The sequence below is a fragment of the Rhinolophus sinicus genome, linkage group LG05 (assembly GCF_036562045.2).
Source record: "Rhinolophus sinicus isolate RSC01 linkage group LG05, ASM3656204v1, whole genome shotgun sequence".
Lineage (NCBI taxonomy): Eukaryota > Metazoa > Chordata > Mammalia > Chiroptera > Rhinolophidae > Rhinolophus > Rhinolophus sinicus.
In genome coordinates, this window is record NC_133755.1 from 1,188,390 (window position 1) to 1,202,367 (window position 13,978).

Sequence of the window (13,978 nt, forward strand, 5' to 3'; positions counted from 1 at the left end):
TGTCAGAGGAGATCTGACATCTCCCGTGCGACCCTGACATTATTCCAAGGAAAACGTTTTTATATATTCTTATTTGATCAGCACTCTGATGAAAACGCTTTAAGGACATCACGTTGTCCTCAGCTGAAAGAGCCAGGTCCCTTGCACAGCACGGGGAGTCCCACAGCCCCGCCCGCTGACTCGCAGGCCTCCACACTGTCTCCGTCTGCCTTGTGGCCCCTATGGACCTTTCCAGACTCTTCTCCAAGGACTGCTGAGCCCGGTGCCCTTCCTCTGCCCCTTTGCAACCTCAGCCTGTGCGCATGGGCACTGCTGTGTGTGACAGGGCTGGTGTGCCCTGGGACTGTCGGTGTGACTGTGCACGCACGGGGAAATGGACCAGACACAGAGTGGACTGTCAGCAAACACACAGTGCACGCGCGTGTGACAAAGTGCACCGTAATGTGTGTGGAATGAACCAACCGGCCAGAAAACGCCGACAGACACACACAGGGGCCAAGAGAAGGAAGCGCTGCTTCGAGGCTGCTCCCTCGGGCGGGATGGACGGGGACGCAGTGGCGGCTTCTCACAGGAGCTTAGGGAGCCGTGCTTCCTCCTGATGCTCCTGCCCTTCAGCCTTTCCCGAAACCCACGAGCGTCTGTTCCCTGCAGAGCCCCACTCACAGCACAGAAATGCAAACATGAATGGGACACGGACCCTACTGAAGAAATACTCCATCCAGTAAACGGATATTTGGGGAGGTCACTGCCACACAGAGTCCTAAACTCGTTATTTGTGACAAATAAGCATCAGCTGTTGTGTGGACGGGCCACGCTGCACGGCAGCCTGGAGCCACGCCAGGGGAGCCCCCCATCGGCGACACTGTCCTAAGCCAGCTCTGAGTGTCTGAGCCAGTCCCACCCCGCTCATTCTTTCAAAACTTGAAAATATCTCACTTGCTTATTTGAGAACCACTGAAAGCGTAAATATCTAGGGCAGTTGATTAAAATTGCATTTTACTATTAAAAATATGTATGAAACACTAAAGTAATTGGAATATTTGATGTTATTGTAAGAAGATACTTGGGGCATCTTTTACCTTTCAAAGTCCATTATCAACCTAAACGAGTAAAGAGTGCAAAAGTGAGAGGGGAGCAAGCAGCAGTAGAACACTTGCAGCTGGGAGGGTCCAGCTGTGCCCAGAGTGAGCGGGGACATTCGACATGGCTTGTGCATATACCCCCACTGTGCTCCGAGCACGGTGGCCCTCTGGTCCCCAGCCCCGCTGCTCTGTGCATGCACCTGGGAGCTCCACGCGAAGCTGACGACTCGCCCACACTGCCACGCGCCTGCAATGGGCTGGGCTGGGCCCCGGCTTCTTCAAAGCTCCCGCCAGCCCCCGAGGACAGAACGAATGGGGACTGCTGAGTCAGGCACACTGGCCTCCTGTGCCCACGCCCTCCCCGGGAAAACCCACGTTCACTGCCACACAAGCAGTCCTGCTCCCTAAAACACAGTGAGGCACAGACGACACTCAGGCCAGGATTTCTGCTTTGAACACGAGCCCTGTGCCATATCCTCTGTGACGTCTCCACAGGCAGAGGCGCCAGTTCTCAGAGGGAGACCAGGAAGGAGGGAGAAGGCTAAGACCGACTGGCCTCACGTCCAAAGCTGATGCTCTTCTTGCTGAAGCTGTGCGACCAAAGCTGAACTGGTTTCCTGTTTGCACGAACGGGACCTTTGCCATTTAGCCTGGACTATTCAGTTTGATCCAACTACGAGCATTTTGCCTTCATTTCAATTCCCTGGTGCATGTTTTGGAATCCTTTACACCTACAATCATTTTGCTAGGAAGAGGGAAGGAAGAAAGAGGAAAGAGGAGTTGCCAAAGTTTGAAGAAACATCAGGTATGGGAAGCCCCCAGGCAGACGAAGAGATTGGTTCAGATGATGAAATGGCAGCTCGGGTCACCAGCCGCGGTGGAATGTCCCAAAGCCATGGCCGCAAGCTGTGCAAGGGAGAAAGCTGCCATCATTTGGAGTCTCCACATGGGGCCGCCTCACTGAGGACAGCTGACTACGGTGGAAGGGACAAGGCGAGGGCTTCCTGGAGGAGGCAGACACTGTGTGGTCTCAGCCACGCTGAGCTCAGGGCGCCCATATCGCATCCTGCCTACAGGGAGGACTCTGCAGCTGACCTGTGACCCTCCTCCAGCTCTCACTCTGGTGGACCTTGTCCCCCTCCTGGTGACACAGGAGGATGCCTTTGAATAGAACGGACTTTCCACGGAGGACGAGGGCAGAGCGTGGGGATACAACAAAAGTCACTCAGCAAACACCACCGCCTGCCACGTGCGGTGCTACTTAAAGGCACAAGCACGACTCAGACGGCACCAAGGGAACGCATCGTCTTAACTGCTGAGTCAGCGGGTGGAGGGGATCGAGTCCGCTGAGTGGGACGTTGTCCAAACACTCACTAGCGTCCACTAGAAGAGGCGTGCTCAGAAAGCCCCACACGGGACAGCAAGCAATAGATGCGTGAGAAGGCCGAGCAGGGCTAAAGCTCGGAAGCTGGCGCTTGGTGGGCGTGCCATGACCTCAGGCAGGTGGCAGGTGGCAGGTGGCAGGTGGCAGGCACTCCCAGGCTGTGCGTCAGCTGTGCCATCAGCCATCTGCAGAGGGGTCCTCTTTGTTACCTGGTGTCTTTATACTTTACACGAGTTTCATCTGGATAAAATCAGGTGCATTGGACTTGCCATCAGGTGGTCAGTCGACCTTTGGGATTACTGTCTACACACATGCATGTACATACGTGCACTCCTGCATTCACATGTGTGGCTATGACTAACTATACATGGGAGTGACCGCATTCCTCCTTGGCGTCCGACAACGCACTGGCAGCCAGCAGGGCTTCCTGCGATTAGTTTCTGCCCAGGGTTAGCTGTGCATAATGAGGGTGTGATCCAGTTTCCTCATTTTGGTTTAAGGTATCAGTTGCAGTTTTTTAATAACCACAGATTAATAACCACAATCAACGTTTACCTTGCTACCACCATGTAGACATTTACTCATAAGCAATCTGCCACTCTCAGACCTCACGGTCTGGAAATGTGTTCTCACAGGCAGGGATCTAGTTTCAGGGTGAAAATGGACACTCAGAAGAGGGAGGTGTCTCCTGCAGGAGGAGGAGGCGGAGAACTTGCCCTGGGACTTCCGGTCAGGCATTTATCGATGAGAGAGTATACTCCCCCCTGCCTGCCCTCCCCGCCTCCCCTCTCCCGGACCCTCAGGCAGTGAAGCTGCCAGAAGCACCGCATAGCAAAGCTGTGGACTTAGCCTCTTAAGTGTGTCCTCATCTTCTGTTTGGCCCTGTGTGTGGACACCAGCACGCGGTGCGTGAGTGAGCCGACGCACGCTGCACTCTTTCCTCTTTGCATCTCCTAATGTTTCGCAGTCCTGGCCACTGATGCTGAGCTTCGCATAGCCTTCCTTTAAATATCTGGTGGTCTGCTGAGCTAAGCCCGTCACGCGCTCGGCGACGCTTAAATAGCTAAAACACAACCTTTAGTGCCATGGCCCTTCACACTTTTCACACGCAGCTCTCGGCTCTGGGCTCCTTCAGTGGAAACAGGGTTCTGACGTGCTTGGAGAACTAGTGACAACACACGCACAGAGCGTGGCCATGCGCCCTGCACACTCAGCGTCTCCAGTGACCTGTCTTCCAGGACTGGCTGACCTCATCTCGGGGACAGGCGCCCTTGCTTCTTCCTGGCTGCTAGAATCCTAACAACCTGACTTGATGTGATGTCTTTCCAGAAGGCGAGAAGAGAAATGTGAAATGCAGACTCTCAGCTCGACCTTTCCTTTCAGCTCAAAGCCGCTCAGGAGATCCCTGCTTGATCTTGGGATCATGGATGACAGACAGCGGCTGAGGGGAGCCTGTGGCGACAAGAGAGCACAGCTGAGGCAGAGCAGCACAGCCGCTGGTGCGAAGAAAACACCTGCACAATGTTCAATGTCATGTGTGTGCACACGTGTGCACGCATGTGTGAATACACTCACATAAGAAAGCAACCTCCAGCTTCATATGACCTGAAGTCACACCCTGACCGCTGACCGCTCACCTCCCAACCATGTGAAATGGAGCAACAGGCCGCTGAGCGTCAGCTGTTCGAGGGCGAGCTCAGGTGATGACCAGGACAGCACCTGTCACAGGTAATGCCAGCGTAGGGTCAACAATGCACTTTATATCCCGTATTTCTTCATTTAAAAACGTCAGTCCGTGGAGGAGGCGTTGTTGTCTGGACACCATCTGTGTGCCAGGGATTTGATTTTCAAAGGCACCAGAAGCAATTTTGTACCAAAGGGCCCAGGATCGCCTTGGGGTCCGCCTTGGGGTCCGCCATCACTACCGGTTCAGACAGGAGCACTCTTGGCCACACCCCCCAGCAGGTCGTGGCCCCACCTACTGGGCCCAGGTCAGGGAGAGGCTCTTGAGCCACAGAGACCCCTGTATTGTCCTTTAAGGACTGGGGGCTCTGGGCTCCATGGCTGCCCCTTCTGGAGACGACCGTACCCCAGCTCCCCACAGGTGAGGCCTGCCAGCGCACCAGCCAGCAGGGTCCCGGGAGGGCTCATCCTCCTCGACAGTCAAGACCTCCATCAGGACGAGGCTGTGACTGGATGTGACCTCATGCCAGGAGGGGCTGAAAACAAGTTCCCCGCACACCAGCAGTCCCGGGACCCTGAAGGGGGCCCTGGCCAAGAGGTGAGTGATTCCTGCAAGGGGACCGGAATTCGTGTTGTAATTTTGTGGATACAGTGTAGGCAGCAGGTTTCCCTGCTGGTCTGGTCCCAGAGTCACACTCCAGCTTTCGGTCCTGTTCTGTGTCCGTGGCTCTGGTCCCGACACCCCTGTGCGTCTCTGGCACGTGCACAGTCCCCAAGGTCCATCCGTGGTGGTAAAGTGTGTTTCCTTAGTGTTTCCTCTTTCTGTGGGAATGGGAATGGGCCAAGGTAAGTGGGCCTCAGCAGGCTTCATGTGGACTTCCTAACTCTTACACAAATAGATTTCTATCCCTAATAGAGACGTGTGCATTCCATTGCTTTAATAATTCAGCTCTGAGATGATTTATGGCAGCGTGCTAATTATGAATACAGACATTACCATTTTTATAGCCTCCTTGGCTGTGGATCAGCAGAGAATCAACCGCTGCCCTATTGTTTCCATCCATCACTTATGCTCAGTCCCACATATTTGTAAAACAGAAGCTCAGTTCCAAACAGCAAGGATTAACCCAACCGTTTCTCAAAGTCCCTTTGATTCCATCACATGCACAGAATGTCAAGACTGCATTTAAAAACTGTGTCTGGCTAACAACCCTTGACGGGGCCTTGCCCAATTTCCCTCCAAAACGCAGTGAAAACACAGGAAAAAGTGAAGAGCCACACGTGCTGCACATGAAGCCTTACAGTCTCCTACTTCCGTAGACTGAGAGGGACTGTGAACCCCCAGAAGCTCGCCGCACATTTACCGAAAGAAAGAGAACACTTCAGACACTGACAGCGCCATCTTACCTCCTGTGCTGTCTCGGGCACCTCCTTGCTCCCACCTCCCCTCGGTCCCCAGGGCCGTTCTGTCCCCCAGTCCTCCAGCTCCTTCAAAGCGACACTCAGTGGCCCTCTTACAGACAGCCGTCCTGGATCTCCCACCACACCACCCGCAGCGACCCCACCTTCCTCTGAGCTCTGGGGTCCGTCCACGCTTGTCCCCTTCAGCGCCTCCCGCTGTCCTGTGTGCTCAGACGTGATGTCCCACCCTGGGCAGTGAGCTGTGGACAGAGCCTTTGACACAGCACACCTGCTGTGCATCCCGGCTACACACATGCTCCAGCGTGCGGCTTCAGCCCCAGTTGACCATCTGCATAATGGGGTAGTGGCAGCCGACACAGGACGACCACAGGGATTACAGAGAAATAAGGAAGACGCAGCACAACGTTGGAAACTGCAGGTTCCAATGAGAGGTTTGTTGAAAGAAGTTATGTTGGAAAGAAAAGCAAACCCTGGGCGTGCTGGCCCCTCCCGTCTCCCAGGGGTTCTTGGATCTTTGGTGTTGGTTTGGGTAACGGATGAAGCCATATGGGAATGCCAGACATGGAAAGGGGATCTGATGGCAGTGTGGGTTGGGGACGTGCAAAAGATGGGTGACGCTGGGGGTGATAAGAGAGTTCTAGGGGTTTGGAGGGAGGTCATGGGCTCAGAGATGCTGCTTTCCTGCCACACCTCCCTCTGTCTCTCCCTCCCTCCCTCCACCTTCCCCCCTTTGTCCCCCCCCACCAGCAGCCCTTCATGAGCTTCCCTGCACGTGGCATCACACTGTGACCTTGGCCTCAGCCAGGGCAGCTGCTCCAATGTGATGCAAGTCATTCAAAAGAAAGAAAGTCTGAAGGAAGCCTGGTCCTGGGCTTGGCAGGAGTCCTGGAGAACAGTGGAGGCCACGCGTGGTGCAGGGGAGGGGCAGGCTGGGCCACACAGGCAGGAGCAGGAGTCCCCGCAGACCCACAGCCTGCAGTGAGCTGGGCCACAGATCAGCAAGCCATGTGCCCACCCCACGCTCAGGTCCCTCCCACGCTGCCATCCTCTCTCGTATCTGCTCATGTGGCTCAAACCTCCTCCGGTTTATCTGGGAGTTTGTGGGGATCCAATCTAACGGTTAGCACCTTGTACGACACGGATTTCTGTTTGAATTCCAGCCCCTTTCCAGGTGTTTCCCCTCAGGGTGCATGAGGCGGACCTCCCCCTGAGGGTCACACGTGTGTCTGTACTGGGGGAAGCAGCTGCAGGCCTTGCTCATGGCGGCAGAACGCAGCCGCACCTTATGTTTCCAGTAAAAGCAAAGGGCTCCCGTTTCTCTACTTTTGACATGTGTGTGAGTGTGTGAGTGTGCGTGAGTGTGTTTGTCTGTATGAGTGTATGTATGTGTGCATGAGTGTCGTGTGTGCATGTGTGTAAATGTGTGTGTGTGCATGTATCTGTGAATGTGAGTGTGTGCGTGTGTGTAAGTGTGTGTGTGGTGTGAATGTGTGTGCGTGTGTGTGTGTGTGCATCGGTGTGTACTGAACAAGCATAACTTATGTCATAAGTAACTGGACTTCCTTCCGTGACCTGTCTGTGTCCCTTTGAGAGTTGGCTGATGAGAAAAACCCTCCTTTCTCCTAGAGGAAAACTAGAGGCCCGTGGCTCTGTCCTCATTTTCAGGTGACAGACCAAGAGAGGGTCGCTGTCATGGCAGAGTCTAAACTGAGTAGTGGGGACGTGGAGAGCACGTTCACCTCAACACCACACCCCTTCGCTGCTCCCACGGCTGGGCCTGGAGTACAGGGACCCGTCAGCTTCTCCAGTCCTCTGTCTGTGCGTCCCCCTCCCCCACACCCAGTGCCAGCCGCCTGGCAACCCCGGCGAAGTTGGCGCAGGGAGAAGCCGGACTGAGCAAGAAGGAAACCATCGTGATGGTGCGTGCACTGTCGTAGCAGGCGTCCGACTCCGGCAGGTGCTTGAAATGGATTCTTCCTCCAGGGAACACTTTTGAGCAGTTTGTGGAATCACCTTTGCTGGGACGTCTGTCCTGCTGCTCCTGCTGCCCGGGAGATGAGTCTCTATCCTGGGAGACGCTTCTGGCTCCCCGTGGAGACCTAGGAAGCTGGTGATGGGCTGCGTCCCTCTGTCCTCCAGGCAGACCTTCTGAAGACATTCATTGACACCCCCATGTCAGCTCTCTCTCGCCCCCAGCTACATTCTAACTCAGTTCTTTGTTGCTGTTGTTGGGTTTTATTTTTTTCAAAGAGGGCACAGCTCACAGTGGCCCCTGGGGGGAAAGGGGATCGAACTGGCAACCTTGGTGTTATCAGCACCACCTCTAACAATTGAGCTAACCGGCCACCCCCCTAAACTCAATTCTTATGGTGATAAACTCTCCGCATGAGTAAGCCCATCCCCACACAGCTGCAGAGTTCACCAGGCCAGAGGCAGGCACCAGGAGAGCCCTGTCTCAACTGCAGGGGCACAATCCAAGCTCCCCTTGAAGCCGCCTCTCACGGGCGGGATGCACACGACCACTTCCGCATTTGCTCACCTGGCCCCTCCCCCAGCTCAGAGTCAGAGGCAGCGCCTGACGGCAGGAGCCTGTGGAGGGATCTCCTTTGTTAAGTCCACTGCCAGGCCCTGTCGCCCCCCCTTGGGTCAGACGTCAGCTATCTTCCAGCTATGGCGCGGGGCTTCCATGACAAGGGGGACGGGACAACGACACTGTAAGTCTCTACTTCACTCACCAGCACGGGCACCCATGACATGCGTTAACATAATATATCACGTATGTAGCAGCGACCTGCCAAGGTGGTTCCTTATGTCCACTCACACATGAAGAGCCTCAGACTGCAGAAGTCAGGTAACGCGCCCAGTCCACAGGGCACAGAGCAGAGAGTCAGTCCCAAGAAACCCGACCCCTTGGCTCTCTTCTGCGCGAGCATGGCCACTGCCTGGAGGGCTCAGTGACATGCAGAGGGCTGGGCCCCAACCCTGCCCACAACGTCTGATCAGCACGTCTGGGGCGGGGCCCAAGAGCCTGCATTTTAGCAAGTTTCCAGGTGTCTCAGCTGCTGGTCTGAGGAACTTAGAGAACCACGGCCTTGGGCTGACCCACATTCCCTGGATGGCCCCTTTCCTCTCCTCCCAGCCTGCTTTGTGCTGGGCACTGAGATTTTCAGATCCAGGTGCCAGCCTGCATAGGGCCCTCAGGAGACCGGCTGGGCAGGCCTGCTGGAACAAGACCACTGTGGGGCCATTTGCTTTTGGTGGCACAGCTGACTGAAGGCAGCTCATTACTCTGTGTGACGGTGAGGGGCTTGTTAAGGTTTTCTCAAGAGGGGAGGGGAGCTTAGAATTGTGGTTTAAAAAGTCCCGGTGGAGACAGGGCACCTGGTTTACCCACACAAGGGCTTACTGCAAAGGACACACCCTGGGCCAAACGTTTTCCCAGGTTTGCAAGGTGACAATAATCCATGCGACTTCATTCAATCCAATGCCCACGTCACCAGACCGGAAACCACACACACAGACACTGCAGACTCGTCTCCTGCATTTGCCCAACGGCTGGTACATTTGAGGGTCACAGAAACAGGTCGGAAAAGAAAAAAATTGAGTAAGTGAAAAACTAAGGTAATTTAATTTCAAAAACCCTGAGTATTCATTTGAAGTAAACCAATTTATAAAGCTGGAAGTGACAAGCTAAAATTAAATGCACTTTCCTTTTATTACTGTTTTTCTACACCCTCATCAGCCAATTACACTCAAGTCATTTAGCAGGAGGATCATCTTCACTCTCTTTTAAAGTCGATAAATTCTTCTTAAAAATCCATTTAATGTCTGATTGACAGCTAATCTCCATTTGTATTTATCACGTCCCCTAAGTTTTCTCTATGAGGAGACCCCGCTTTAGAATCCAGGAATCTGAGCATGGGGGTAAGTGCCCTGATGCAAACATACCTGAGAAATACGACACTATTTCTACCAACCGGCCCCAGCGCGTCGCACCCCACACTCTGTGATGCCCCTACATTTACAAGCATCGTCGGCAAGCCACAGCCTCTGTCTCTGGGGCCTGTACGCCGTGTGACTGAAGGCGAATCAGAAGCCCAGACTGGCTGAGTGTTTACCTCCTGGTCTGAATGCCGGCCACGTAGGCAGGGTTTATTGTATAGAGTGGATCAGACAGCTTTTGCTTCCTTTTTACATCAAAGCAATCTGATCAAATTTTAGAAGAGAATTTTCAGTGAGATTAAATGTATGCTGTACTGGTATTCTGTTATTGCGTCCGTCCATCCAGGAATGCTGCTCAAGAACAGCCATCCAGGAGCATTGTTTGGGCCCTCTGAGCGCTGTTACGTGTGGTGCTCCAGCCGACTGGAGACCCCTTAGCTGGGCACGGGGCTCACCTCCTCTATTTGCCGGCCACTGCCTTCACTTCTGAGAGACTCCTTCGTGCTGGGAGCTGCAGCTCTACAGCTCCGGGCAGGTCTCCTGAAGTCCCAGACCTCTGGACCCACTGACGGCAGGGCGAGGCAGGTGAGGGAGCACACACGCTAGCTGGACCCAGCAGGAGAACGGGGCACCCTCTGAGGACCTGAGGACAGAGCTGTAGGTGGCTCCAGCGACGCCCAGCCTCAGGCCCATCAGAGCCCTTTCCCGACACCCCTCTCCATCCTCAGCCAGATGGCCTCTAGCTCTGCCTTTAAGTGGATGGGCGACAACAGTCAATTTGTTTAACCCCTGAGCCTGTTCCCTCATCAGTAAGTTGGGGATGGTAAGGCTTATCGTGTGCATTTATTTATTAGTAATAATGAAAATTGTGGATGACGAGTCATCATTTACGTAGTAGAAACTCTATTGCTCGTATCTACCCTATCTTCCCGTCCTTTGTCCTCTACCATGCAACGCGAACCCTCCCTGTTCCAACATGTTGGTCCTTTCTGACTCCCAGGCTGCCAGCCAAGTTGCCACTCAAATTAGTAAGGAATGAGTGGGGTGTCCCTCCAAAGGGCCTCTGCCTTTAACAGCAGCCTCCCAGGGGATGGGGTCCCTACTGCAATAAGGAATCCTGAGTGCTGGGATTTTAGCCGTGGTGCTCAACTCGCTCAAGGCACAGTTTGAAGAATTCCAAACCCACCTCAGGCTATTGGTCTAGTTTGATGGCAAAACTCAATATACAAAATAACTAAATAAAGGTACAAAGTTATATAACCCATGAGACGCTACAGAACCATGTTGGCCAACAGGTTTTATCTTGCAGATCACACAGATGGCCCGTGGCTGCCCCGTCCTCTGCTGAGGAAAACCCTAAAGCTGCTGGCTGCAGGTAGGGGTGACCAAGAGAAGAAACAGGGGTTCATACAGGAAGTGCACCTGCCATCGCAGCTGGGCTACCCCACAAAAGAGCTGTGTGAGCAATTATGCAGCTTTCAGAGGAGGGGGAAGGCTTGCGAGGAGCTTGAGCTAGTAGGATGGACAGGATTTGGGTAAAATACTAGTAATACTGCTGACAACAATGATGACAGTGAGAGGTCTCCAGCGGGAGGCGACCACAAGGCTGGCACTTTACCTGGGGACAGTGCCTGAGGGGTTTGCGACAGGTTAGCTGCCAGGTGCACATAGGGCAGCAGACATCCTTTAAATGAGCCGAGTTGCATTTCGGTCGGACTGGGTGCCTTTTTGGCCTCGCTCCTGTATAGATCCTGGTCTGGCATTTTAACAGCCACTTATGACCACAGCATCTACGAAAGTGCGGTGCACACTGAAGCCGGATGCTTCCCTCTGAGGCTGGGGCTCAGAGCAGGAGGAGGCGTCCAGGTCCAGTGGGGTCCCTGGGGAAACGAGGTGAGACCTCCGTGGAGACCCAGAGGGAGCTCTGCCAGGAAAGCGACAGGAAAAACCCCGACAGAAACATGTCGGCATGGACCACACCCTGTGCTTCCTGAGGCTGGAGTGAACGGCCTCCCGGGATGGTCGAGGCAGGAGGCTGGTTTGCGTGAGTCTCTCCAGACCCATGCGACCTTGACCTCCGGCCTCTCTCCTGGCGCATTCTCCTCACGCCAGGAGCATCCTTCCCACTCCCCCGCCCTTCTCCTAAGCCCGCTGCTCCGCCTCTGCCTGTCTGTCCTCAGCCTCCGGCCCCAAGAGGCCAGTCTCACTCTCCTGCCACTTGCTCCTCTCAGCCCGCACACCCACAGCCCCCTCTAGAAAATTCTCCACTCACACGCTCCGTCCTTCTAGAGCAGAAGCCAGCCCTAGGGGTATCCATCTCGTTTACGGTTGGAAGCTACTGTGTCCTCTCCCTGATCTGAAAAGACAACATCTCTGCCTCCTCCACGTGGAGAAAACAACAGGCCACAAGAGCACCCACAGCACCTTAGGGGGCTCTGCGTTCAGGGGCTCCCTCATTTCTCACTGCTCCTCTGAGGCAAGCGTCCAGGAGCCACCTCTGCGCCTGAGACCCTACACGTGCTCCTTAGGACGATGCTAAGAACACCACGGCCATTCCTGCAGGACCCGAGTGGAAAATGCTGTCAACAAGCATATGTGGCACAGCTGGAAAACAACCCTGACAAGCGGCCAGAAACTCTTTCTGTGGAAATGGATCCCGAGCATCTGCATTTCCTGGAGGAGACAGTTCTGCTCTGCTACGATCTGTGCACCAGCTCAGGACCCTCACCATCACAGCTGTGGTCCTACTATGTGTCACACGCTCCCCAGGCCCTTTGCACGCATTGTTAGAAACCTCCCAGTAATCCCAGGGCAGATACAAATATTAACTCCTCTCATACATAAACAAGGGCTTAGCGACAGCCAGCTCATGTGAGATTTCCTAGCGAGCATGTGGCAGGTCTGGCATCCCCTCACAGAACCGTCTGAGCCCAAAGCCAGCTCATGTTCCTGGACGAGGCAGTCCCACATGGAGAACCAATCAATAAAAGGGTCTCAAACCTAGGAATGGGCGTGTCACCCAAAATGAATGACTTCTGAGTGGGCAACGTAAACAAGTGACAGTGACGGCATGGAGGAAGCTGTGACATTCCGTTGACCACTGGCTGGAACTTCTCCCAGAAGTGCATGAGGGAGGCCATCCTGGGATGCTGGCTATTTGGTGGGCTCGTCATGCTGGGGGAGGGTGAGTGTTGTTGGATAAGAGGGGTGGGGTGTCAGCCAGTAACCCAGTTCTCCTGCCACTATCACCCCCAACCTGGAGCCACAGGCCTGTGCACACCTGTGCAGCCCCTCTGCTTCTGGCTGTGCCTTCTCGTCCTGTCCTCCTGTGGGCTCTGCTTGTTAGGATGCCTTGAAGACAGAGACCTGTGTTTCCTTTGCCTCCTTCACAGAACCTGGTTTACTTCTGAGATCTGAGAGTAGTGCTAACCCCACCAGCTGCCCCCTCCTGGAATGCCTTCTGACCATATCCTACTCTCCCTCCCGCGACCCCATTGCACTTGTCTGCACCTCAGTGACACCCCCCCAACCTCCCCACCCTCTTCTCTGCTCCACAGGCTGGGGCATTTCTGTGACCCAAAGGCATCTGATGGAATCTGAGATGAAAAGCCAAGTGGGGATCAGGGCAGACTCCACATCGGAACTCCACAGGGACACTCACCAAAGTGACAATTACAACCACCAGAAAAGAGGCCTGGCCCCTGTGGACGCAGGGGAGGGCGGAGGGAAGGACAGAAAGCTGACACCAGGCACTTCTACCCCCACTTTCCATGAACCAGGGCTCTTTTTAAAGATGTTCCTTTATTTTGAAAAGAAACATACACCTTATAAGATACTACCAATTCAGAGTTGTAAACAACATAACAGGGGTGCCAAAAAATATATATACACTTGACTTCTATTCATCTTTTGTTATTGGTATATATTGAGTATTACAATTTTAATACAGTTTTCCTTTCTTAAAATGAGTATACATTTTTTGCACCCTCTGTATTATTCATGGTTTCATACAAAAGAGAGATTAATATTTTGGCACATTTTCCCTCCAGGAAAATTTCCAAGTATACGAATAGATATTTTAATGATACTTAACTGGACTTGTGAAACTGATGGTAACTTCCATTTTCAGGAAAGGCTTTTCCAGAAGGATTTCTCAAGTCCACTTAAAGGAATTTGTCCTCAATTTCTTATGAAATTGTTTTATTCATCACTGTCCTCACCACTTTCAATGTAGATTTGAGCCCTGCTATTGCTGTTTCTGTCTCATTGTAGCTTTTTCTTGCTCTGAGCAGCTCTGTTCTCATCTTAGTTTACTGACTTCATCCATGTAGACTCGAGTTAAGCACCTGGGTCCAAGAAGTGGCCTGGATTCAAATCCGTGCTTCTCTCCAGCTATGAAGTTGCAGAAAAGCACTGCCCCTCTCCATTCTTTGGTTTTGTCATCTGCACCGGGAAAATAATGGCG

The 13,978-nt window shown here is 53.6% G+C and overlaps 1 long non-coding RNA gene across 2 annotated transcripts in view; it reads right to left on the reverse strand.

The window, feature by feature from the left end:
• The window catches only part of LOC141571491 (uncharacterized), a 162,706-nt gene that overhangs the window by 111,234 nt on the left and 37,494 nt on the right, over positions 1-13,978 (reverse strand). The gene's annotated exons all lie outside the window — the stretch shown is intronic.